The following is a 13,378-nucleotide window of genomic DNA, read 5'->3' on the forward strand; positions in this document are numbered from 1 at the left end:
ATTTGCTTAGGATAATAAACTAAATATATATTTAAAAAATCCAAACTAGCATGACTGGATGTCAAGATCAACAGCCTTTACAAGAAGGTGCTATGTTAAATCCTACACTTATGCACTAATCCCAAATATCTAAGAATCTCAAACTGACTTACAGAGATTTTGAATTGGTTTTCTACGTTGGCTATTTCAATAAGATGGCATATGGCTTTAAATCTACGATTAACAACATTCTACTGAAAACTGCTTTTAAGGGTCATGAATAGACAAAAATCTGGTCAATATTTAAAATAAAGAGTATACACAAAAGTATTCATAAGGCTATTAAATATCCTGTATTTTCAGTAATGCCTTACAGATATCAGTAGCAGAAAAACAGATCCACTCAGGGGTTGCACTTTTTCTTGCCGAGTAGGGCGGGTTTTTGTAAACAGAAATGGTTTTAATCACTATGAGCAATCATTCAAAATGTTCTGGTGTCATGTTCATTGCATTACTTCCAGCCTACGCACAGGTCCTCTATCTAATATTGGTTTAGTGCTCTTTTTCCAATATTTGTGCTAACACACTAATGAACTTCAGCCTGTGGCTTAGCAACTAAGTAATGTTTGCTTATTTAAGAGTCTAATGATCAAAGCAAGAATCTGGAAAAAATCTTTTCATTTAGTATACCAGGAGAGACTTGATTCTTTGCATTCTTGTATGTTGACTTATTGATTAATATTAATAATTTGTTTCAACTTCTGTGATTTGTAATTGCATAGTGAAAACTACTAAACTAAAAAATTAACATAGGAAAGGCACTATATCTCTTACTTTGACAGATGCCAAGACAATTTTCAGTGTTTTTTTTCCCCAGACACTCAGTGTATATGCACATAACTGATATCCTACATTATGTCAGTGCTATTAAATAAATTGGTTTTCTCTAAGACAGCGACTTCCCTAAGATAGCTACTTACACAAGCAATTTGTTATTAATGTAGGAAATAAAAAGATATGAGTGTCTGCAGGGAGCTGTGGCATGGCCATCTGGTATGGCCATTGACAGCACCTGACACAGCTTTTCACAAGATGCGCTGCTGGACTTGCCTCATACTCAGATCATGAGCATGTCACACATAGTAGATTAAATTAGTCTTTTTAGCTTGTTTAAAAAAAAAAATATTTAGTTAATGAAAATAATTTAACTTTTCAAAACCACAGTTACCTTCCAAAATATTTTCAAAATTGGGTTCTGCAACTTATAAAGGCATGTTTTGTTGACTACACAACTGAAATTTCTTTCAGCTGCCAAAGCAAAGAAACCATTTGTTGACAGAAATAGGAGACAGTGTTTTGGTGGAGAGATTACACATAGAATAATGGTGTTAATCTCTATTGTATAAAAGTAGACTTCAGGGCACTGACTGTCTCCAAAGACTCTGTGCTTCATGTAACATTTTCAAATAGTGTCTGTGTTGACGGGTCAAAGCTCTGTATGTGAAACTTCTGCTACAAACAGACTATGTTACAAAAATAAAAAATAAAAAAAAAATAGACTTATAATATACTTCTCTGCCATCAAATGAACAAAAACCATCAGAATAGGAACATCTTTGGTGGCATTTGAAAAAGCCCTCACTAATATGCTGCAACTTTTGGTTAGCCCAGAAGTGGTCAGGCAGTTGGACTGGATGATCCCTGCAGATCCCTTCCAAATGAACTATTCTACACTATCCTATCTGTATTTGTCCTCAGGTAGCTGATAGAGAAAATCATCCTTCAGCGAGATTGCATCAGACAATGGGGAAGTGTAATTTTGTCTGGGAGGCACAGTTGATTTAAAACCAGGGTTTATGGCTTATCCTTACAGATACAGTTATATTGACCTGTATCACTAATTTTCTCTGCTGAAGAATGGTTTCCTTATTAACAATGAATGCAAATCAAAAAGAGCAAAATGCAGCATTAAACTGTCAGCCACTCCTCAGAAACAACCTCCTGCAATGGGTGCATCACTCCTGGTTCACTTGTGCCTTCTGTACCAAATCAAAGACTTCAAAGCCATCTGCAGTCTGATGCCACCGTACCTCACGTACTTTATGTCAAGCTGTAATTCACAAGCAACTGAAGATAGAGTCTATATCTAAAAGTGCTATAATATTAAACATACTTCAAGTTTCTTTTATTTAAAAACACACTTCTAGATAGTGCAGAGTAAAGAACTGACTTAATTACAGAAAAGAGTTCAGGATGAACTTTCTTCTCTGTACTTCTTTAATGACCACATATGTAAATGACAGCATCTATATGTAACCATAGCATCTCGAGATTTACTTCAAAAAAATAAAAGCAATACACACTAACACTTTTTCTTTTCCCTTGATGCTACACAATACTTTTTAAATAAATGTGCTACAACAGGTAATCCTACTATAGCACTATTCCAATGGAAATATATCGTGGCTTTGATAAATGTTTACTTTCTTCTGTTTGTAAAGCTTAAAAAGAGATTTTAGTGCTAAGTAAAAAGTACACAAAAATTACTTGCCACATGAAATTTTCCACAAGAATATGGAAGAAAAACAAGCCCTCCAACTCAAAAAGGAAAACTAGCTTTAAAATAAGAATTAAATTCAGGCAGAGCTCCATGTCTTTGGCTTACAAACAAGTCCATATTTGGAAAATAAATGGAAACAACATAGATCTTTCAGATGTTAATAATGTAGCTAATAAATCATCAGAACTTTAAGAAAACTCAGTTTTGCTTCTAGTAATTTAAAATGGTATCTGCAAGTTAACTTATTGATAACCTTCAGGCAATAACATTTCTTTACAGTGAGAGCAGACATTTTGTTAAGATATTTTTCAAAAATAACTATAAGAACAAGGAACTTAATGCCGGCCTTGACATTTTTTTTCTCTTACAGTTTTTTCTTCTGAATAATCATCACTGCAATTGCAAATTGTTACCTCCTTTTCTCCACACATTTCTGTAGGTTTACTACATAAAAGTAGCAGAAACATAAATATCACAAACATTTTTAGCCTTACAGTTTAATACAGATATTCCCCCATGGATACTGCTGTACTGGAAATACTGAATGTAGAAGCTCACAAAAGTAATTGCTGTGATTTCTTACTTAAAGTTATGTATATCTCTTCCTGTGTATTGTAATGTTTCTGCTGTTTTCCTTTTTGCATTTGTTTCTGCCTCAGGTACTTACCCTAGAACCTCAGGGGCATGTAATCACTTTAACAAACATCTAGCAGCTGCTTAGCACATATGAACACCAGAAACTGGAATTAAGATTTCCATGTATTAGAAAACAGGCTCAATTTATCTAACTTTATCACTGCAATAAAGAATATGTTTGTCCAAAAAACTCAGCATGAAGAACAGCCATGGAAAATTAAGCTTATTGCTACGATGCTACCAAAAAAAAAAAAAAAATAGAAACTGGTCCTTTAAGGTGAGGCTTAACAGCTCATTGCATTGTTTCTGACATGTACCTGTGCAAAGTGTTTCTGAAAAACATTCACCAATATATCTGGAATGATCAAAATGAAGCACTGAAATGGAAGAGGTATGTATATGCTCGGCTAAAACTACGCTCCCAAGATCCAACTTACTGGCCGCATACTGAAGACTTACACTTAAAATCTTTACCTACAGAACCTTCCATGATGTAAGGGCTGCCTACAGCCCTTGTGCAGCATTCCTGCAACACAATTCCTTCTTTTACTATATGCCTATAAAGACATTTTAAACACTTATTAACCAGAATGCTACACTACCATTCTCAGGACAGCACAGCTGAAAGATCAGCTAAATATCTCCTCTAAAAATATGAAAGTTTTGCAGAACTGGAGAGCCTGAACACAATTAGTGACATAAGAACAGCTGCTCTTTTAAAATTTCTTCTGTTCCTAGAATAAAAATCATCAAAATGAATGAATTCTGACAGGAATTTTTCATTTTGGATTGGCAGGATTTTCATAAGAAAACTATTCCATGTCCAAGGACAATCCTATAAGCTTCTGTATGTATTTATTCTACAACAGCGGGACTCTATTGCAGATAGCAATCTGCCGTGAAAAAGGCATTTGGATCAGAAAGAAAAGAGCATATAACGTGAAACTGGGTGGAGGAGAGAGTGGTTGAAAGAGAAAAATACGGTAACTAGAATGAGAATTTGCTCAGGATATCAAAAAGGAAGAGGCACTAAAGCACTTGGTCGATACTTCAGTTTTATGTCCTCCAAAATTGCACGTCAACATCACACTCTGCAGCACTTATTTAATGAAACTGAAAAAGGGCGATGCTGATGGTCAGATCATTTTCTGAAGAATCTTAGGTTTTCCAACACTTACCTCATTCAGGTTATGACTATCCCCATACTGATTAGCCCACAATGTCTCAAGATCACTGCTCTTTCTCACTATCATCACCTTTTGAAATATGCTTTTATTTTAATTGGGAAATTTCCTAATGAAATACCCATTAATAAATTACTTTTTCTGACATTCTTACCTGCAAAAGCATTCACCCCATTAACCTCAATATACCATTCAACATTATTCTGTCTAAAAAAGAGTGAGGCCATCGCCTGAGGAACATTTCTTTCAGCTACAAAAGCCATATTGAACAAAATTATTTTAATATGCATCCCGTGATCTACCTCACTGTGAGAGCAGCACTCACTTGGTTACTCTCCATAGTCGTTAATGACTTGATTTTCACAGGTGATTGAACTGACAGCTGTTAGAGCTGAAGGAACAATGAATATCAGACCAATCTATGAAAGAAAGGCCTGCCACTGATTTGGGATTTAAAGTCAGGCCGTTCCAACTCACAGAGATATCTAAGCCAATACAGAATCATCGCTGACGTTGTTTTTCCTCAAAGTCATGCTTTCAAAAGACATTTCTCAAAGTCATGTTCTCTCTACTATGCATAACTAGAAATGAATCACACCATTTTATACAATCAATTCTCTACGTTTCATTTACAATTATCTTGTTTGTGTAGAATCCAGGTACAAAGACACAGGGCTGGCACTTTGTAGGCCAGCTCTGGAAAAGCAATGCAGCTCTCTGACCTAAGCAAACTCAAGACTAATTACTCCTTTCTCAGCACTGTGTTCACAAGAGATCCCATTTCTGGGCAGGCCTACCTACTTGCTCATGCTTATTGCTTCCAGTAAGACAGAATCTAGTTACTATTCTTCCCTCATCAATTTCCTCTCTGTGCTCTCCTAATGCTCAGGCATTTCTGCAGAGGAATTCACCATTAGATCTGGTTAAGACAGCAAAGAACCAGATTCAGTGTGGACAGATGTTTGCAATGCGAAGGGCAATAATAATAATAATAATAGAAAATTTTAAAAGTTACAGGACAAAATGTTTTACCATATTTTCTAAGCTTACTGTTAAAGTCACCAAATAAAACTGCAAAATGTGTTTTACTTAATTTATAAGAAAATGTAGATTAAAGACATCTAAAAGCAAACATTCCACATGCAAATGCAAATTAATAAACATCTATAAATAACTTCATTATAAATTTCCCCTGCAAAAGGTCCAATCTTTGGCAAAATTGCATATAGATGCAAACATTTTTTTCAATGAACAAAATGGTGAGTTTATACTTTGGACAATTTTACACCAGTGCCTGCTTTGGCACAGAAGTGCTGTGCTATTATGTACAATAGAGAGGTGTCAAGGATTCCAGCTACAAAGTTATAATTTAAATGTAAAGAAAGTAACAGCAGGAGACACTGAGTTAAAATGCACATCACTGCCAATATTCTGCACTGGGAAACATCAAAAGACTCACCATCCTCACCCGACTTTCATGAGAGAAAACCAAGGGTGCTACAGCTTTAGTATGCATGCTTTTCCGACTTTCAGGAAGAAGAAAATCTGTTATTAGTAGATTGCCTAAAAGATGAAGCTGCTGCAACAATTTTTGATTAACATATCGAAGACGAAAAAATATACTTAATACTCAAATGCATTTTCTGTTACATACATTTTGTCCAGAATAGAGTATGTAGCCATACTTCTCTCTATTGTGTACTTATATTCTCAAAAAGACGTGTATGGCATGTATCCCAGTTATGCAGCCAATTCAGAGCTGAAGAGCGTTACTGTGCTGGACAAAGATCATGCTGTGAACAACGAGGACAGTTCTACTCATTGATCTTGTTCATATCAGTCACCAAGGGATGCTTTCAGAAACACTCTTGAGAAATTGAACTAATTTGAGCTGTTTTTTTAATTAAGTATTTTTCAGCGTTTAGAGTGAAAGTTAAACATTCAGACTGCTTACACAGTACCTTCTTGCTGGCACTCAGCTTCTATGGCTTGTGACCAAATAAGTACTCATCAGAAGACCTAACCAAAATTTTGGGTACACACCTCACACAGCTCTGGTATTGTATGAGACAGATAAGGCAAAAGATAAAAAAAACTATAATCAACTAAATTCCACTTTTAACTTACTATTCATGATTATTTGGATGATGACAAACAGGTCATCCAGGAGCTTTAGTAAATTATACAGCATATCGCCGTTGCATGAGATTTGCTATCACAAGCTGCTTCGATTTCCTGTTTGTTATGACACACTGATGTGGGGTTTTTCCCAAGGTGTACTGTGGCACATGCAAAAAAGCCCAGTGGAAGCAATTACAGTTGTGCGAGTTGGGATCAAGCTCAAAAGTTCCCACAAATCTTATCCCAGAATTTCGCAGTCCATCCTTTTTCTGGCTAGCAGGCAACATTCTTAAACTATTAACAACCATCTCAGATTTGTTTTTTAAATGATTTCTAAGAGCGTTACATATCATGACACTTCTTCATACTCAACAGTTTTGGAAATCAATCTGAATTTCACCCTTCAGGGAAATACATGTGCTTGTTCAATGACTGTTCAAGAACATCAGGGGTTAACAGTATTCTCTACATCTTAATTTTCTCATATCTTGCTATCTCTATGCTTTTTCACATGGTGCCTAAACAGAGTATCTTGACTGCTGAGATGCTAATTTTCGTAATGGAAAAATTCCTTAAAATATCTCCGGACTGCTGAAATGCTGTTCTGTATTTGAAAAATGCCTAGAATACAGTGCAATGGTACAATCTGAAAAGTACCTCATAACATATCGGGAATACTGTTATCTCATCCAGAAGGGGGAAAAAATAGACAAAAAAGACAACCTCGCTCAAAATGTCTTATACACACAGCAGTCAGTAACACAACTATATTGCCCAGCATTTGATAAATGCAATGCTCTCAGGCATGTTCAGAGTGGTGTAGCTCATAAGTGTTGTTCATATTTGTCTGGGAGACTAAAAGGAAGAAAACCAGGAATGGCTCTGAGAACAGTAGAAATACTGGGATAGATCTACTGAGCCAAAAGGGAAATTACCTCCCCAGGCAACATGTGTATGGCTGACAGAGCAGGTGTGGGCAGCAGTGTCTGTAGCAGTCCCTTTATTCCTCTGAAGGAAAGAAAGAAAGAAAGCATCACAGTAAAGGAATGACAGCTTTCAGACACATCTCCATCACAGAAATCAATGCTCACTCCAGCATACTCACAGCATGTTCTAATTCATTCACAACAAAGGACAGAATCCTGTTTTTCTACCAGTGACAAGTGTTACGGAGGCAGAGATGCCTTCCTTTGTTTTTGCATATGAGCTTCCAGTTCTAACAATTTAGATGAAACACCGCAGTGGCCCATTCCCTTCATTCACCAGCCCAGCAACTGTCATGTGCACACCCTTGTTGCAACGTCTGTTCTCTAAAGCCTTTCAAACTATTTCTCTCTTCAGTGACTAAGAATTTGTGGATCTTCAGGTGAGAGCCCGGGACACAGAACCATGCCACTGAGCAATAACACTCACTTACTCAGCAGCAATTTTGCTGTGTATTAAATTTTACACAGTAAGCTGCAACCAGGCAGCACAGAAGAGCAGATGACACACATGAAAAGAGATGAGTTCATCCTGGCAATGCAGGGAGCAGTGCTGATGGCAGCTGGAAGGTTTCCAACAGTGAACAAGCACAGATGTGCTCAAATATTAAATATTCATTAACTGATGTTCTGTGAACTTTCTGCAGCTTCAATTGCCATTACTGAATGTGCACTGCCTCACCAGCCAATATTTCTTATGAATTGCATCCTGTCAAGAATGAGATCATTTCAAGGAGCAGAAATGACTTTACCAAAGTGTCTCGTCGGGGCAAACCTTGAACACAGCATTTATCAGAAAGTTCATCAGCCATCCCCTTTCAGTTCTGGTATATCATCAATGCCATAGTAGTGAAATAATTTCATTCTTGATCAAAAGAAAACGGTACAGTTTTAACTCAAGTATATTTGAGAATTGGTTTTACTTAAATCAATACATCCAGGACCAAACCTCTAACATGTTGTCATTTTCACTTTTGATAAATCTTGGATGCTGTTAATAATACTGGAATTCATTAAGGCAACATTACTAGTTGTTTAAAAAGTTATTACCAAAGGAAGGATGGTCATAGGATGATCTCCTTAAGAGTAAAGGCATAAACATTAAAGGTACGTTATTTTTTCATGGGCAGCCATTACCTCGCAGAGTGAGTAAACTCTGATGATCTTCAAGAAACAATAATGACTTCAGTAGTTTTAAGTACTTTTCCCTATAGTATATTAATATGGAACAAGTACAGACAAAGATCCTAAAAATTAACCTCTCAGATCTGGATGAAAACAGAAACAGTGTGATACAGAAGGGGCACAAATCTACCCCTGCATCTCCACTCCCAGGAAGTCCCACTCCTGAATCCTCAGACCTACGCAGAAGGAGCAGTAAAATAGTGTTTGTTACTACTCATGGCAGGTACTACTCATCAGAACAGTCAGCTTCAGATGTAAAGCAGAGGCTGACAAAACACACATCAATTAACTGACGTTCAAAAGATGGCTCATAAGCACTTCAAAGCTCAATATGATCAAGGAGGAACTGAAAGGTTGACACCAAACAAACCACAGCCTCGCGGTTCACCAACATGAAACAACATCTTTATCAGTAAGAGAGATTCCTCTAACCTTAACCAGAAAAGGCTAGGAGTATAAGTAGGGATGGATGATCAGAAACTGACATTTCTGTTGACACAAGTATACATAAAAATATATCTTTCTTGATAGCTATTATTTAACTGCTAAATTCTTTCATTAGCTTCTTCAGCCCGAATTGTAATTTTTCTATTCTGTTAGTTCTCAAATTAGTTTTCTGAGTTAAAGTTGTTAGCTTTTCCACCCTTTAATTCTTCTTGCAGCCAGTGTTCAATTTTTCTTCTTTAAATGAGTGCTTATTTACTTTCCTCCAAGTTTATATCAACAAAGTATACAAACAACTTGCTGCCTTAGTAGCTAAATAAATTAAATATACTGTGTTTAAACAGCATTGGTATTTCAACTTTATTTTAGAAGTAACTATGAAGGTAATACACCTTTTTTTTTTTTTTACTGGAAAGTTTTACCAGTCTGATGTGGGTCACATATTTGAACACCCAACCACGTAAACTAGAATTTCTTTCCAAACTGTCTGCTGAGATTTGTCTACACAAAAGCATGAGTGCTGCACATACTTTTGGCTCCAAAATAATACTACCTTTCTTATATCATAATAATGACTTTTGATACTGTTACTGATTAAAACCAAATATATTCTGTCCAAATAGAATTACTTACATTTTCTATAAAGAGTATTTAAAAGAAGAAAAGCACTCAAAGGTTAACTTTTCAATAGAGAATTTTACAGTAGCTAAGTGCATTATCTAAAATAGACAGTAACTAGGATTAAAACTTGTCAGAAAGACAGCAGGCATCACTCATCGTAAAATCTGCTAGATGTTTGAATAGTCAGTGTGCCATGATTTAATAATTACAGCTCAACAAAGACACTTTCACAGTTAATTCCACCTCCCATTGTACATCTTTGGAACACCAAACTATAATGGGATGTGCCTATTAAAATGGGATCTCTGAGCTTCAAAAATGCAGAAGAAAAACAAGAAACACTAACAGAAACCACTGAAGATGTATTTAATAAATCCTCATCAGCGTACTTTTTTAAAAGCAGACATAAATTACTGAACTAATTAAATTATTTAAATCTAAAAAGCATCATTTGCATCCTTTTCATTCCCCACGCACTGACAGCGTGATAGGCACATTGAAGACAGATGAATGGTGAGCATTCGGCTCAGATGAATCCACCCTTCAGCTCACCGAGGGAGCTGAGCAGCCCATTTCCCACTTCAGTTTTTCAGTAACTATTCTGTATGTGTGATAGTGAGTCTAGATTCCCTTTCAAATAAAACAAAATAAACAACAAAACCACACATCAGACACAGGAAGAAATCCTGTGTCTGCAAGTGTTTGCACCTTACTAAAAGTAATGTTCCCGTTTCAGTACGGGCTTCCACAGAATTCCTATACTTAAAAATAACTGCACTCACATACGTGAACTGTTTAAACTACTTCAGAAGATGAGCTTGGTTGCATGTTTCCAAACCACAAAGCAGCAGTAAGTTTGAGGGCTAACCCACAGTAAAGAGAAAACTTACAGATATATCAGAAATACCATCGTAAAGCAGAGAAAGAAATAGAAAACCTAAAAATGATGGCTGTTGAAGACAGATTTTCTCTCTGAAAGTTTACCTGTTTGCCAAAGGCAGCTAGAGCTATTTCTGCAAAAATCTGGCTTTAACTGCACTTTTTCAATAATACGTATACTGATGTAATTGACTCAGAAGGCAGACCATGACATTTTTGTGTCTCTGGTATTAAAAGTCAAAACACATTCAATGGTAGGGGCTAATGTTCACAGCATCAGCTTATTCAGTTTTTTTTTATATATACTGTATGATGTTGCATCCATAAGACAAAAAGAATTGATTAGAATTTCTTAAAAAGGTCTCAAACTCAAAGTAAATGTGAGCAATGTCTAATATCAATTTTATTAGATGCACTAATAAAAAGCAACTGCACTCAAAATCCTTGAGGAGTTCCTCCATTCCTCAATGTACTGAGACACAGCATTTAAAAACTCTGGTACTTTAAAAATTAATTATGGAGTTACTAGAAAGATATAGACACACATATCAATTTCTTTCCCTTACAGATTAACAATTAAATGACTAAAATATTAAGGTAAATTGCAAGTGTTGAAACCGTCTTCAAGTTCATATGATCACTATTGCTATTTGTATCAGCAAAATACTGATGCTGGGATTTTATTGTAATGCACAATGTGCATTTATGTTGGAAGGCAGATCTTGCTAAATCTAGCAGCAACAGTATACAATTCAGATCTATAATCCACCAGAAATGTGGGCATTACATGAAGGAGAAGACCCACAGGACTTTACTGTATCTTTAAATATGTTCACTTAAACACAGTTACAATTGATACTGATGTAAAAGGTCCACAGGTATATTGCTACAGCTGTAAAATGGATGTATCTGTAACCATGGCATACAGCTTATAGAAGAGCAACTTAAAGCATTTTCCTTAGCACAGGAAATCCAGTTCTCATTTTCTAATTTTGTAGACACTGAATCCATGCCTATTTGTTTGCTTGTACTTCAGCTGTTGGGTTCATAGGGTCACATGAATAATTATAAGATTATTTTGGATAGTACTTAGGGGCCAGGAAATTCTCAGAGTTTTCATGACTGAATTGTTTAATAGACTTTTAGGTCAGGCTACGGAACATGATTTCATGAAACAAAATAACTTTGTTCTATAAAGAGGCATTTTCCACTTTAAGTTTTGTTTTTTAAAAAAATAAAAATAAAAAAATACCTAGAAATAGAAATGGCATCATTCCTTGCCTGAAGTTAGAACAGAATATTGATAACCGGAACTTAATTTTTAAATAACAACTTATCTTAATTTGCTGATAAAAAGTGAGTGTTCATTCATTACTGCTCACAATGAGCATTTAATAATAATCCTAAAAGAAAGGGGTGGAGATGTTTTCAGGGCTTTGTTGTTGTTGTTTGTTTATTTTTGCTGAAAATAAGCATTTGCAACAATCCAGGGCAGTATAAGGAAGAAACTGTACTGATTTTGTTATGTTGAAGACAGCACCCTCTGTGTTATCCACCTCTCCCTAATCATTAGCTGCTTAGGAAAACTGTGCGGTACAGATACAAAACATCCCAATTATTAGAGAGCTTAACTTGTGAAGACAGCAGATGTAAATAGATAATATGTAACACTGTGACCAACATAATTTACTCTCTTCCTCATGGTCAGCAGGACAGTTGCATCTAGATGATTTGTAAAGTCTCTTCCAACCCAAGCCATTCTAGGATTCCATGAATAAGCTACGTAAGCACCTTGCAGAACATAGTATGTTCAGTCTTCATGTCATATTTCCACTTGACATATGACCCAAATTTTATCGTGAATACCTAATATACACTGATTGTCATACTCATTACATTAAGACATGTATACCAGAGTAAAACTACATTAAATAATTGTTACCAGAGGAGATCTGAGTTTCATCCAAATCAGCTAAAAAGATGAAATGATGGTAACATTACAATTAGGTTAAAATTCATGAGTTTCTTTCTCTGTCTCCAAATGGAGTTTTGAAAGCCAATTTCAAGATCTGAACAAGGAATGATCATTCATTAATTGTATTTCCAATTCAATTCTACTTCCACAACATCCACAAAATAGATAATCTAATGTTCTGCCATTTTTAAAAGTTCTAATTCCTTCATCAGAGTTAAAGATGTTTCTAAAGTAAAGTTGTTTGCTTTATCAGAGAGACGATGAGAGCGAGTGAGTGCGACCAAATGAGGGCGGGAACAAGGGTGTGAGAATGGGAATGACAGAGCATTAGTTCAGCATTTAAATTAGAGTTCCTAGTTATTAATAAGTAAATGTGAGTGCGAGACTAGAGTATATATTCTCCTTTCTTTTCCCACTGGGATGGAATGTCACTTGAGGCTTGATTTTCAGAATTTAAGGCATCTGGCTTACGACCAGAAGGACAAAAATATTTTAAATTAACTTTCCTTATTCTCTGGGGATTGTTACAGACCCAGGGACTACGGTTTAGTCATCCATGAGATTTATTTTACTTCAGCTTCAACCAAACTTTGTATATACAACAGCTTCCTTACCAGAATTCATAGCCATCCTGCTCTGTGCAATTATTTTTATAAATCGCAGTTGTATTACATTCAATTACAGTGCATAAACTCATCCTCTCAAAATGAAGAATAAAACTTAGATTCCTATTATAACCTTTTCTCCCATACCACCACAGCAGTTCTGAAATTACTTTGACATTTACCTGTAATTACACATGTCCAATTTA

The 13,378-nt window shown here is 35.7% G+C and overlaps 1 protein-coding gene across 9 annotated transcripts in view; it reads right to left on the minus strand.

The window, feature by feature from the left end:
• Positions 1 to 13,378, minus strand: part of PLCE1 (phospholipase C epsilon 1) — a 147,242-nt gene that overhangs the window by 83,686 nt on the left and 50,178 nt on the right. The gene's annotated exons all lie outside the window — the stretch shown is intronic.

The sequence above is a fragment of the Gallus gallus genome, chromosome 6, assembly GCF_016699485.2.
Source record: "Gallus gallus isolate bGalGal1 chromosome 6, bGalGal1.mat.broiler.GRCg7b, whole genome shotgun sequence".
NCBI classification, from domain to species: Eukaryota; Metazoa; Chordata; class Aves; order Galliformes; family Phasianidae; genus Gallus; species Gallus gallus.